General features: G+C 38.7%; 1 protein-coding gene across 13 annotated transcripts in view; it reads right to left on the bottom strand.

Annotated features, from left to right (window-relative positions):
- PDLIM5 (PDZ and LIM domain 5) overlaps window positions 1-2356 on the bottom strand; it is a 206859-nt gene extending 204503 nt beyond the window's left edge. For all 13 annotated transcript variants that reach the window (XM_017542411.1, XM_037743427.1, XM_037743428.1 and 10 more), the window contains exon 1: window positions 2219-2356. The gene's annotated coding sequence lies outside the window, so the exon portion shown is untranslated. The remainder of the gene's footprint in view (window positions 1-2218) is intronic.
- Window positions 2357-12310: the final 9954 nt, after the last annotated feature.

Here is a 12310-nt window from a genome sequence, read left to right as displayed (position 1 = left end):
AAAATATTAAAAACATAACATACGTGATTTTATAATTTTAAAAACATACTTCTTTGGAAAATCTAAGCTATTCAACCAAATCACCACCTAATATTACCTGTTCTAAAATATTTTTTAATCCATTCAAAATTTCTAGCCCATCACCCCAAATTCATAGTCGCAGCTGTAGATATTTGAACAATGGGTATACTTAAATCAAACATTCCTTCTTCTCATAAAGGGAAAATGGGGCAAAACATTCAAATAGGCCTGGTTTTTAAGGAAAAAATGTATCAGGGAAAATAAAAAATTACAGAAAATTGTATCAGAAACCAAAAGAGCTTTTCTACTGGCATGGTAGTATACTGAACTACTAGGCAATAACCCATTACTTCAGTATTGAAGTAATAGGCACAGAGCACCAAAAAAGATCCAAAGGCCAAGCCAGAAGTCAAACTGATTACATAGGTGAAAAACTACTAGCAGGAAGTTAATAATGAGCCACACATAATTCAATTGCTTTCCTGCTGAAAACAAGCAATTTTCAGAAAACTAATAGGACTGTCCTGATATTGGCACAATACTGTAATCAGAAGCGTGTAAAGCCAACTGATATTTCACAGGCAGCGTACCCTCCTTTATTAATCTTTAACTTGTGTCTGGGGAAGAATATGAAAGTTAGGCTCAACTTCCTCTGGCCCCATTCTTCCCTAGGAGAAAATGTATTTCATTTAGATTATCAACCCATGTACATGTCACTTCCCTTTATTTGGGGATTCCCTTCCTAACTTCTCATTTGTTATCAAAATTCCTAGAACTGGCAAGGTCACAGCCACACTACAAAACCAGTGTCATTTCATTTCTAGTCACTGTCCGTTCATTTCTAGATGCTGCTTCTGCTAGCTTCATTTGGAATTCATTTGCCTTAAAACAGTCTGTGCCCCAAGCAATGGCAATATTTTTATTGGCCTTTGCAAGTCTCCTCCATCTCGTTATTAGTGCCCAAACCCTTCCTCAAATACCAAGCAGGCAGGAAATAGCATACTCTGCTTTCAAACGCGTAGAAAAAGTTGGAATTTTTGTACAGTTGTGGATTTTCTTTTGGGGAATGTCTAAACCATGTCTTTGCTCTAATACTAGGGAAGAAAGCTTGGTATTTCCCACACTTGTCTCAGCTTCTTTAGTGGGTGAAAGTGGGGGGAAGAGAACTCAAGATGAACTACACAGATGACAAAAAAGGCCTGAAATTAAAGAGAAATATCTTGAGAATCTCTCTCTCCGCAATGGAGAGAGAACGTAGGTAGAGCTGAAGAACCAAAGCCACAGGCACAGGATGAAAGCAGCCGACCCGACAGTTTTCCAGCGAGATTCACGCCTAGCCTTGTTTGCCAAATAAGGCTTCCGAGCGGGCCGTTTCCGTGGCAGGCGGGTTCAGCCGTCCTCCCCGTCAGGAAGGCGGACTTGGGATAGGATCTGCAGATCACACCGTAGACGTGCCCTGCCCAGCGCAGCCACGAATTTTCTTTCCAAGCTCTGCCCTGTCCACACGCCCTTCCTTTTTCCACTTATTGTCAAACGCACCGAAGGCACAGTCTTAGAAAAGCCCAAACAAGTACTCAAGTGTTAGCAAATCTGGTGTTCGTGACGGATGTGATTATTAAACGAGCTTTAATTTCTGGACGCGCAGTTTTCCCCAAACAGGTCACACAAAACTAAATATCTGGGAGAGAAAGAAATGCTTCTCAGTAGCCCGAGAGCAAAGAAACACTAACGCGCCTTCTCCGTTGAGTCCCGCTTCCCACCCTCACCCAAGAGCCTGGCGCAGGACGGGCACCCAGACGCCACGGTGGTGCCCTGGCGACGCCGGCAGCCGGGTGGCTGGGAGCCGCAGTGCCCGGGAGCCCGTCCGCGCCGGCCCTCGCTACTGGGCGCCCTCCCGCGTCCCGGTCTCCGCTACGCCGGTCCCCGTCGCCCCCGGCTGCGGGGACTCCAGGGCTCGCCCTCTGGCCTCACGCGGACTCCTGCGCTGCCCTTTCCCGGGCGCTCTTCTCCCAAGCCGCTCTCGCACCTCGGCCGATCCGCGCCCAGAAAGCACCTGAGGAGCCAACCCGGCGCGAGGAGCGCCCCCTCCTCACCGGCAGCCCGGCTTCCCTCCTCGCCCTCCGCGCAAGGCGGCCGCTTCTTTCCCTCCTCCCTCCCGGAGATCTGAGAGGCGCATCGCCGGCCGGCCGCCACTCACCTCGGGTCCGGCGCGGCGCCGCCTCCGCCTCAGACGAGGGCTGACAAGTGACTCGCGGAGCGGGCGCCGTCCCCACGGCCCGCGGGAACTTCCGCCTCCTGGCTCTCCCTCGCCCCGCCCCCGGCGCGGGGCACGCCCTCCGCCCCCGGCCACGCCTCCGAGCCGGTCCCAGCCACGCCGCGGCTGCGACGCTGGGCGCGCGGGCTTGCTGGGGCTGGCTCAAGCAGCCGGGGAAAGACAATCAGGCTACCAGCGAGTTTCGGTGGGAGTTGTCTTAGCGGATTTTGAGCGGTACCTGGCAAAGGTCTAACGCTCCTCGCGTCCGTTTTGTACTGGGTGCATTTCTCTCTCCAGAAATTTGAATTGGCAAGCAGTTGCTCTGCCTAAAAATAGAAGGAGACTTTGGATAAATCTCTATCTATACAAATTCAGCGGTTACTGCCTGGGTTTTTTTGTTTGTTTTTTGGTTGGTTGGGTTTTTTTTTTTTGAAAAAGCTTTATATGCCTGAAAAGTGCAGACCCAGAAGTTTACCTGTCAGGAAGGTAACCCTAACAGGTAGAAGTTAACCCTGTCCATCACACCAGAAGACAGTGATAGAAAACAGCGGCCAAAAGTGATTCAGCCACTGCATGTTCAGTTTATTTTTCTAAGTCCAAATCAATAGTCCACTTTCCAGCTCCTGCACCGTTGCTTGATATGCCCGAGGAATTTTATTCATAAGAAAACGTGAATAATATTCATTGAACATACGGAAAGCAACTAGACTCTTACACTGTGCATTGGCTTATAAAATGTGAAAAGGACAATTCTTAACAAGGGGCATGTGAAGCAAGGATGAACTTCTCATGAGGTCCGTGAACCTACAAGTGCAAGCAGAATTCTAAAGGCGAAGATCCAAAGCTGCTCTTTCCCTAACGGTAGCCACTGGCCACATGTGGCTATTAAAAATCTGGCTACCGTGACTGAGACCATGAATTTTTTGTTTTACATAATTTTAATTAATTTAACATTTAAAACCGATGCAGGATAACAATTCTTTTAAACACTACATTTAAGGACTAAAATGAAGTGAAATGTAGGACTACCATTTAAAATATAATGCCCAAATTGAAGTATGTTGGAAATGTAAAATGCACACTGGATTTCGAAGACTTGGTATGGGAAAATAATGTAAAATGCCTCAATAATTTTTATATTGATTATATGCTGAAATCATCATATTTTATGTTTGGTTAAATAATATGTGATTATAGCCAGGCGCGGTGGCTCATGCCTGTAATCTCAGCACTTTGTGAGGCCGAGGCAGGCAGATCACCTTAGGTTAGGAGTTCCATTCCAGCATGGCCAACATGGTGAAACCTGACTCTACTAAAAATACAAAAATTAGTCGGGCGTGGTGGCGCATGCTTGTAATCCCAGCTTCTTGGGAGGCTGAGGCAGGAGAATCACTTGAACCCGGGAGGCAGAGGTTGCAGTGAGCCGAGATGGCGCCACTGCACTCCAGCCAGGGCTACAAAGCAAGACTCCATCTCAAAAAATATATATAATAATATATGATTAAAATTAATTTCACCTTTTAAAAAATGTGGCTACTAGATAATTTTAAATTACTTATGTGAGCAGGGTGCAGTGGCTCACACCTACAATCCCAGCACTTTGGGAGGCTCAGGTGAGAGGGATGACTTGAGGCCAGCAGTTTGAGATTACCATGGGCAACATAGCAAGACCCATCTCTACAAAAAATTCAAAAAATTAAGTAGGCGTTGTGGTATACACCTGTAGTCCCAGGTTCCGGCTATCTGTATTGCTAAGCCCAGGAGTTTGAGGCTGCAGTCACCTATGATCGTGCCTTCATACTGCAGCCTGGGTGACAAAGCAAGACTCTGTCTTTAAAAAATAAATAAATAAAATTACATTGTGCTTCACATTATATTTTCATCGGGCAGCACCAGTCCATAGCTTTCATCACATTTTTCAAAAGATGGTTTTGGGGGAAAGTGTTTCCTAGTGTGAGAGCTGGTTTAGAGAATCTAATATATGTTATCATGTTTGACATCTCACACAAAGATAAAAATAACAATAGCTACCATTTACAAATACCTACCGTGTGCTATGCAGTGTGGTAGTCCTTACAATAACTTTATAAAATGAATGCCATCCCCAGGTATAGACAATAAAACTTAGGTTGCAAGTGATTACAGCTTGTGCCATGGCTCGAAGTAACCTGTAGGAGTCCCAACTCTGCCCCTCCTCATCTGTTTGCTGTTGATACAGTTAAATTGAGCCTGGATCAACAAAGATTAATTTAAAGACATCAACTGCAGATAGCCTATGGAGTTATCACCAGAGGATAAGCCTCTTGAGGTGATGAGGAAGAGCTGAGAGTGGGCAGACTGTTGCTTACTTATGCAAATTCCACTTTACCCCACAATTGCTAGCCTGTCTCTGAACTTCCTCCTCCTACTGCAGTTTAAATCCTGGGCTACGATTAAATTAACGAAATTAAGGTGTCTTGCATAGACTGATCTTTATCCAAGTGTCCTCGAAAGGACCAATTGCATCAAAATGACATGGACAACTTATTAAAGTTGTATTTTCCTGGGTCCCCTCTGGACTCAGAATCCTTGCAGGTGAGCCCTTGGAATCTTTTTATCAAACACTCCCTCCTCACCTCCAGGTAATTATTAAACTGCAATGCTTAAAAACTACTTCCCTAGAGATAGTGCTATGTCTCCAATTTACTGCGAACTGTGCTCAGGTAAGAACCATGCATTCCAGATAGCAGTAATTTATCAGTTTTCTCACCTTAAAGGAAATGATAATTGTAAATAACATTGTGAGATTGTCATGAGGAATAGAGATAATATACACAAAAGACTATACATCATGCTTGGCACCAAGTAAGGATTAAATCCATGGTAGCCATATGAAAACTTTCCTAACCAATTGATTAGATTTATTTATGTATCATAAAAAACAAGTTGAGAACTTTGACATTCATTATGCAAGTACTATATTCTTAGTGCCCTGTGTACATTATTCTACTTAATTCTTACAACCATATAAAGTAGATGGTTTTTTTCAGAGGAAGAAACAGAAACTTGGAGATTAAGAAATTTAACCAAGGGCACACAACTGATCATAGATCGTAGTAGAGCAAAAAGTCTGATTCTAAAAACCATGTTATTTTCATCACAACACACTGTCTCTTGGTAAATTCAGTAAGCAATCCAGCTCAAGGACCAGAGAAAGCTAGAATGCTTTAGAAACTAACACTGCTGAGGGCCATAGAGGTGTAATCCATAGAAAATTATGGAAATAAAATAACTGCTGAGTAATTTGTATATAAGGGAAGATGAAATTCCTTAGCCACTTCCAAGAGGGCATGTGCCTTAACTTGTTTTATAATGAATTGCTGCGGGGCCATTCTGACTCCCCTTGTCTGTTTCCCTCATAACTAACATTTATGAAATGGTTGACCATGGTTTCAAGGATAGTCTGTAACGATCACAAGTTACTGGTCCATTAGGAAATCAAACCAATGTCCTCGGCCTGATTATCTCTACAGGGCTAAGTAATGAGGCACTGACCACAACGGAAACCATATTAAAAGCTTTATTTTATCATAACCAGGGAAAGAAAACCTAGAAGAGTCTGGGTGTCGGGGGTGGGGGGTGTTAGGGAGATCAAAACATTAACTTACTTAGCAGGAAGAGTTGTTGTTTTTTTTTTTTCCTTAGCTGGAAGAATTTTTAAGAATATTCCATCTAAATACAGTATTTACCTAAGCACATAAATGTTTTCTCTAACATTTTATTATCCAATGTATGACTCAGAACCTCTTGTAGCACTTCAAAAATAACAGAAACTTAATTACAACATGGCATGGCTATGACAAGTTTTTATAGTTGCACCCAATAAACTATAAAGTGCCAGTCTTTTAAAAGTTCCTATGTTACTGAGTCAATTTACCTTTTAAGTCCTAATCCTGGTAGGTAAATAAACCACTCATGAGCATTTAAAGTTTAAAATCTAGAATGGAAAGGAAGCATTAACTATTCTAATAACTAAAGAAACATTTGGTAACTTAGGGAGAAAAGATAGAAGGCACAGTGTCATTCTAAAGTTTACTAAAGAATCCTGGGAGAAGGGCAGAACTAAATCAGGCATGGAGAGAGTGGGAAGGAATAATGGATGGAAAGACTGTAAGAGCAGATCCATTAGGGTAAATGAGTAAATGTGTAATTGAGGAAGACGGCAAAGTTTAAACTAGCCTCAGGGATTCAAGTCTCGATTTGGTGGGTGGTATTCATAACTGATACTGATTGAATGAAGAGGAGTAAATATGCATTTTACTGGCACTTTCTAGTAAGAAAAAAAAGGCAATGGTTGGTTAGTGAGGGGTATAAATAAGAAGGATAGATAGGATGGACACTGGAAAAAGGTATCAGGAAGCCCCAGACTTGAGATTTCCGAAGTGGAGGAATATTCCTCATGATAAGATCAAGGTTCAGTCAGTCTGATGTTTTACTCAGATAAAGTCAGTTCATTGAGGAATCTAGTGAATGGTTGACATGATAGAGAATATGTGGGAGCGATTGTGGAGATGAGGTGGACATGTGGGTTCAATAATTGTAAAAATTTGGTATATGAAGATGTTACAGTAGTCCCTCCCTTATCTTCAGAAAATACATTTCAGACCCCAGTAGATACCTGAAACCAGAATCGTACCTAACCCTACATATGCTATGTATGAATTTCTTTTTCCTTCACAATTTCATGGATAGAAGCTTCATTCTTACCATAGACCTTAGTAACTTCTGCATACAATTTTCTTATTTCCTTGTTAAGTTGAGAACTTTCACCTTTTCACTTTAAGAAAGCAATTTCTGGTTTCTCTTTGGCATGTCCCAAATCCCAGCATCGCTATTCTTACGCTTTGGGGGCACTGTTAAGTAAAATAAGGATTACTTGAGCATAAGCACTACCATACAGGGACAGTAGAACTAATAACTAAAATGGCTGCTAAGTGACCAACAGGGTGGGTAGTATATGCTGCATGAATATGCTGGACAGAGGAATGATTCATGTTCTGGGTGGGATGGAGCAGGATGGTGTGAGATTTCATCACACCACACAGAATAGCATGCAATTTAAAACATGAATTTCTTAAACGGAATTTTTCCATTGAATATTTTTGGACTACAGTTGACTATAAGTAACTGAAACTGCAGAAAGTGAAAACACGGATAAGGGGGGACTACTGTATTTTAAGAATGTTAAAGTAAGAAATGAGCCTAGAGCAGAATTTCCCAATTAGTTGGTTTTGCCAAGAAATTAATCTTCTCAATCTGGGAGGTAGGGCAGATTGGAACTGGAAACCTCATCCATTTTCCCAGTTTCCAAGTTTGCCTTGATGTAAAAAGAGTTGAGAAGCACTGTGTTAGGATACCAAAAAGAGAGAAATGAAAAGATCATTAGCTTTTTATTTATCTCGTTAGCATTATGTGCTCATCATAATACCTTCCAGATTTCTACTAAGGAGTTAAGGAAAATGTGAAAAAAAAGAACACAGAGAACGCTCACTGTGATAGTGCTCAGTTAGAAAGATCTTATTTGTAAAAGGTAGTAGAAGAAGACACCCTGCCCATACAACTATACAGAGTCCTTTATTAAATTATTTTAAATTAAACACATTTGAGTATACCATCTCTTTCTGCTCAAGACCCTGACTAACACATTATGGGTGATTCTTTTAATCATCAACAACTTTGCATAAGTCACTAAGCTTCTATGCACTCTTATTTAGTGTCTATCATGCCCCAAAGATATGTGATGTCAAAGCAAATTCATTTTTTGGAAAAATATTGAAATGTTTGCTCTTTGGATTTTTTAAATTGATGACTTTTTAAATTAGGCATTTTAGAGATTTTTAGAAGCATTTCCATTAGGTGGTATGGTATAACCCACCATCATTTAAAATCTTGAAATAAATGTCTTCTTTTTTTTCATTATCAACTTTCTAACCAATAAAAGAGCTAATACCAGTTGTGAATATTCTGAATCACAAATAAAACACTTCTTATTCTAGACCTTATTTACATTTACATATATATATATTGTATATATAGTAGTTATATTTGGGAAATTAGATTATGAGGCCATTCTTTACATTTTGTATTTATAATATATTCTATATAGTAAGAATAAAATGACACAAGGTTTTTGAAAAACTACATGAACTGATTAAACTCATTATGATAATATAAGCTTGTATTAGTCCAAAATTAATTTTAAATTGATTGGCTTTTAAATCTCAATTTCTTTAAGTATGATTTTTGGTCCCAAACTACTGATCTAATCTCTGCTGATTCATTAGATAGTCTTTCACATGTCTGGATGTAGAATTTCTGAAGCTTTTCCATGGATCTTCCATCAATAGTGGGGCTATGAGGACATAATTATTAACAAGGCAAATGTACAAATGAAGTCTTAAAGTAAGTGGCATTTTGGATTGGAAAGATCCTTGGAGAAACCTAATCCTAACACACTTTATTTACAGTAAAATCTCTCCACCCAAAAAATAGTACCTCTACTAAATGTTTTTCAAATCCATTTACATACTCTGGGAAAGCAAGGAAACTAATATTTTGGTTGGAAGGTACCCACATTTGTAGTCATTGTGGAATGCATTAAGGCATGTCATTCCTAGCCAAAATGTAAGGGATATAGTCCTAAGAGTGATGAATCAACTCATTAAAAAAATCTGATTAAAGCATAGAATTGTTTCCAAAATAAGGAATACTATGAAAGAATGATCGTGGATCAATAACATATACTAAAACCAGAATATCCCATTGATAATACTTAATTTACACATCACAGCAAATTCTGCCAGTCTGTGCAATATGCACATACCTATCAACATTTAATTTCATAAAATTAATTCTGGGAATTTTCTCAAAGCCACTTTCTCTCAGCTGTGAAAAGGTTAACAGACGAAGAAAGTAAGCAAGACAATTTTTTAAACTATGAGATATGAAACTGGAATCTAAATATTTTCAAGACCTGATTATTCCACATGACAAAATGTTTTCTGAACAATACCCTAGCCAAAGTTTGATGCCTGTTTCATCTTCGAATTTCAAGGCGTGAACAACATAACAGGAGTTTTGCTGTGTATGAATAGCAAAATCCAACCATTTTCAGTTAAATATTATTTTACACATTAACGTTTACATTTTGAAATTCATGGAAAAAGTGCAACTATAAATGTTATCAATGGTTGCCCTCTAGGTGGTGAAACTTGCTGTAATTGCCTTATACTTCTATTTGCTTTTTATACTTTTCAAATTTTCTATGAAAATATTTTACTTTTATAATAAACTGAAAATCAAGAGCAGTAGTATTAGTACATATCAATACACATAACATGATTATATACACATACTTGGTCACATACATTCATATATACATAACAAATACCTTTGGAACAAATGGGAAGTTTGAATAATAACAATTTCTTATTAAAGATTTAATAAAACATTTAATAAAAGCTAAAAATTCTTCTGCATATACATATAATAAAAGCTAAATATTTTCCTTCACATGTATTGACTTATTTTATCCTCACAGCAACCTAAGTACTTACTATTATAGTTTCTTCCAATAAGAAAATGAAGACACAGGGTTAGTGTAACTTGCTCACAGCTGTACATCTAGCTAGTATAGGCAGAGCCAAGTTTTAAAGCCAGGAAATCTGCCTATATGACTATGTACTTAACTAAAATACATGGCTGCTTTTACAGAGTATATTATGGAAGTTTGTATCTCTGGAATTCTCTTTCCATGAAAATCTGATTCAGCCCTACATGGTTCTAATTCAGGATCATAAACTTTCTTGACTATTTTTATGTTTCGCATAAGTAACACATAGCATTAGATGAACTACAATAAGGTAAAATGATTAATTATAATAAAAATCATTTCAGGATTGGAAGATAAATCCCTAAACCAGATTGTAAAAAATATTTTCTCAAATAGCTTAAACTGAAACCATTATTTCTTTTAAGAGTTATAGCTGTTTCTATAGAAAGGAGCCCCCTGATAATAATAACTTATTTTTCAGTATGTGAAAAAGCAGAAAAACCAAATTTAAATCTTCACTGAATGTTTGGTTTTCCCTATGAATTTCTTCTAGGAAGGAAAATATTGGAACATATATATGGCTGTTCCATTAATACCAGTCAAACATCCAAATTGTCTAAAAAATAAAATATTTACAAATTTGGTCTAGGTAAAACAAAATTATTAGACATTTTAATTATGTAGGCTAAGCAAGGTGTCTCACACCTGTAATCCTAGCAATTTGGGAGGCCCAGGCAGGTGGATTACCTGAGCTCAGGAGTTTGAGACCAGCCTGAGCAACATGGTGAAACTCCATCTCTACTAAAGTACCAAAGAAAATAGCCAGGGGTGGTGGTATGTGCCTGTAGTCCCAGCTACTCGGGAGGCTGAGGCAGGAGAATTGCTTGAACCCAGGAGGCAGAGATTGCAGTGAGCCTAGATCGTGCCACTGCACTCCAGCCTGGGCAACTCCACCTCTAAAAGAAAAAAAATAGAAAAAGAAAAAAAGAAGGCCGGGCGCGGTGGCTCACACTTGTAATTCCAACCCTGGGAGGCCGAGGCGGGCGGATCACCTGAGGTCGGGAGTTCAAGACCAGCCGGACCAACATGGAGAAACCCCAGCTCTACTAAAAATACAAAACAATTAGCCAGGCATGGTGGAGCATGCCTATAATCCCAGCTACTCGGAAGGCTGAGGCAGGAAATTGCTTGAATCCGGGAGGCAGAGGGTGCAGTGAGCCGAGATCGCACCATTGCACTCCAGCCTGGGCAATAAGAGTGAAATCCCATCTCAAAAAATTAAAAAAGTAATTTTATTTTATTTTAAAATTTAACCCAAGTTTTTGATATAGACACACCTTAATCTTCATAGAGCAGTCTTAATCAGTTATATTAAATGTTAAAAGATAATTTTGATATTTTTTAAACAAACAACCCAAATACACTGGTTAAAGTAAAAAAAAAAAGAGTACTGTCAAAAACATAGGCAAAATAAATACCACATTTTCCAAATTAACATCAATTAAAAAATGTATTGGACCAGTAAGTCTCTCTATGGAAGACTTAATCTGTAGGGGGAAGAAAACTAAAGACATTTCTAGTTTTCTTTATATTTATCTGGTCAGATTCCTTGACAAATTCTTGTTCTCTTGTTATATTTAACATAGTTTTATATTATTTATAATTTATATTGTTTAGTAAATATGTTATTAGAAACATTAAATGTATATATATATAGTGGCAATTAAATCAATGTGTTATCATTTTGGAACTTAGATTCTGTAACACTAAAGTGTTTCTAGCCCAAAGACAGAAATACATATAAATTTTGAACAAGAGATCCCCTTGGCATATAAGGGGATAGAGACCTTGGCATTAAAATAAATAAATAAATAAAAAGCTTCTAATTCTTTCATCAAGACAGGAAAATCAAAATGCTACCTATTTGAAAATACTTCAATATGATTAGCAAGGGCAAATAAGGAACAATCCCTCCTAGAAAAGAAATGAGTTGGTTCATTACAACTGGAGCCAAAGTATCAACTGTTATACCCAGATCCAAATATAGTGCCTTCTGGCACAGAAAGAACTCAGAGCCAGAGGCAGAGCTGGTGGACACCTGATAGCATTGCCCAAGTAACTGGAGCTAAAGTTTTACTTGTTGTGGAGACAAATACACTGAAAATCCAGGCAGAGAACAAATCACATTACCTTCATTTTAGAAAGTTCTTTGAAGATGGATTTTAAATCTCCTGGTATATCTTGTTGTTTGTTTTTTGATTTGGTTTTACTTTTTAAGTTTTCAAAAATAGAATAATATAATGAACACTCAAGAATAATATAAGGAACAGCCTCAATAATTACCATCATTAATATAATTTACTTTTGGGTGTTTGTTATTGTTGTTTAGTTTCATTTTGTTTTTGAGATAGGGTCTTGCTCTATCACCCAGGCTGGAGTGCAGT

Source organism: Cebus imitator, unplaced genomic scaffold (assembly GCF_001604975.1).
Source record: "Cebus imitator isolate Cc_AM_T3 unplaced genomic scaffold, Cebus_imitator-1.0 Scaffold144, whole genome shotgun sequence".
Classification (NCBI taxonomy): domain Eukaryota; kingdom Metazoa; phylum Chordata; class Mammalia; order Primates; family Cebidae; genus Cebus; species Cebus imitator.
The sequence above is the reverse complement of the archived record's forward strand: the minus strand, read 5'-3'. Positions and strand labels throughout refer to the sequence as shown.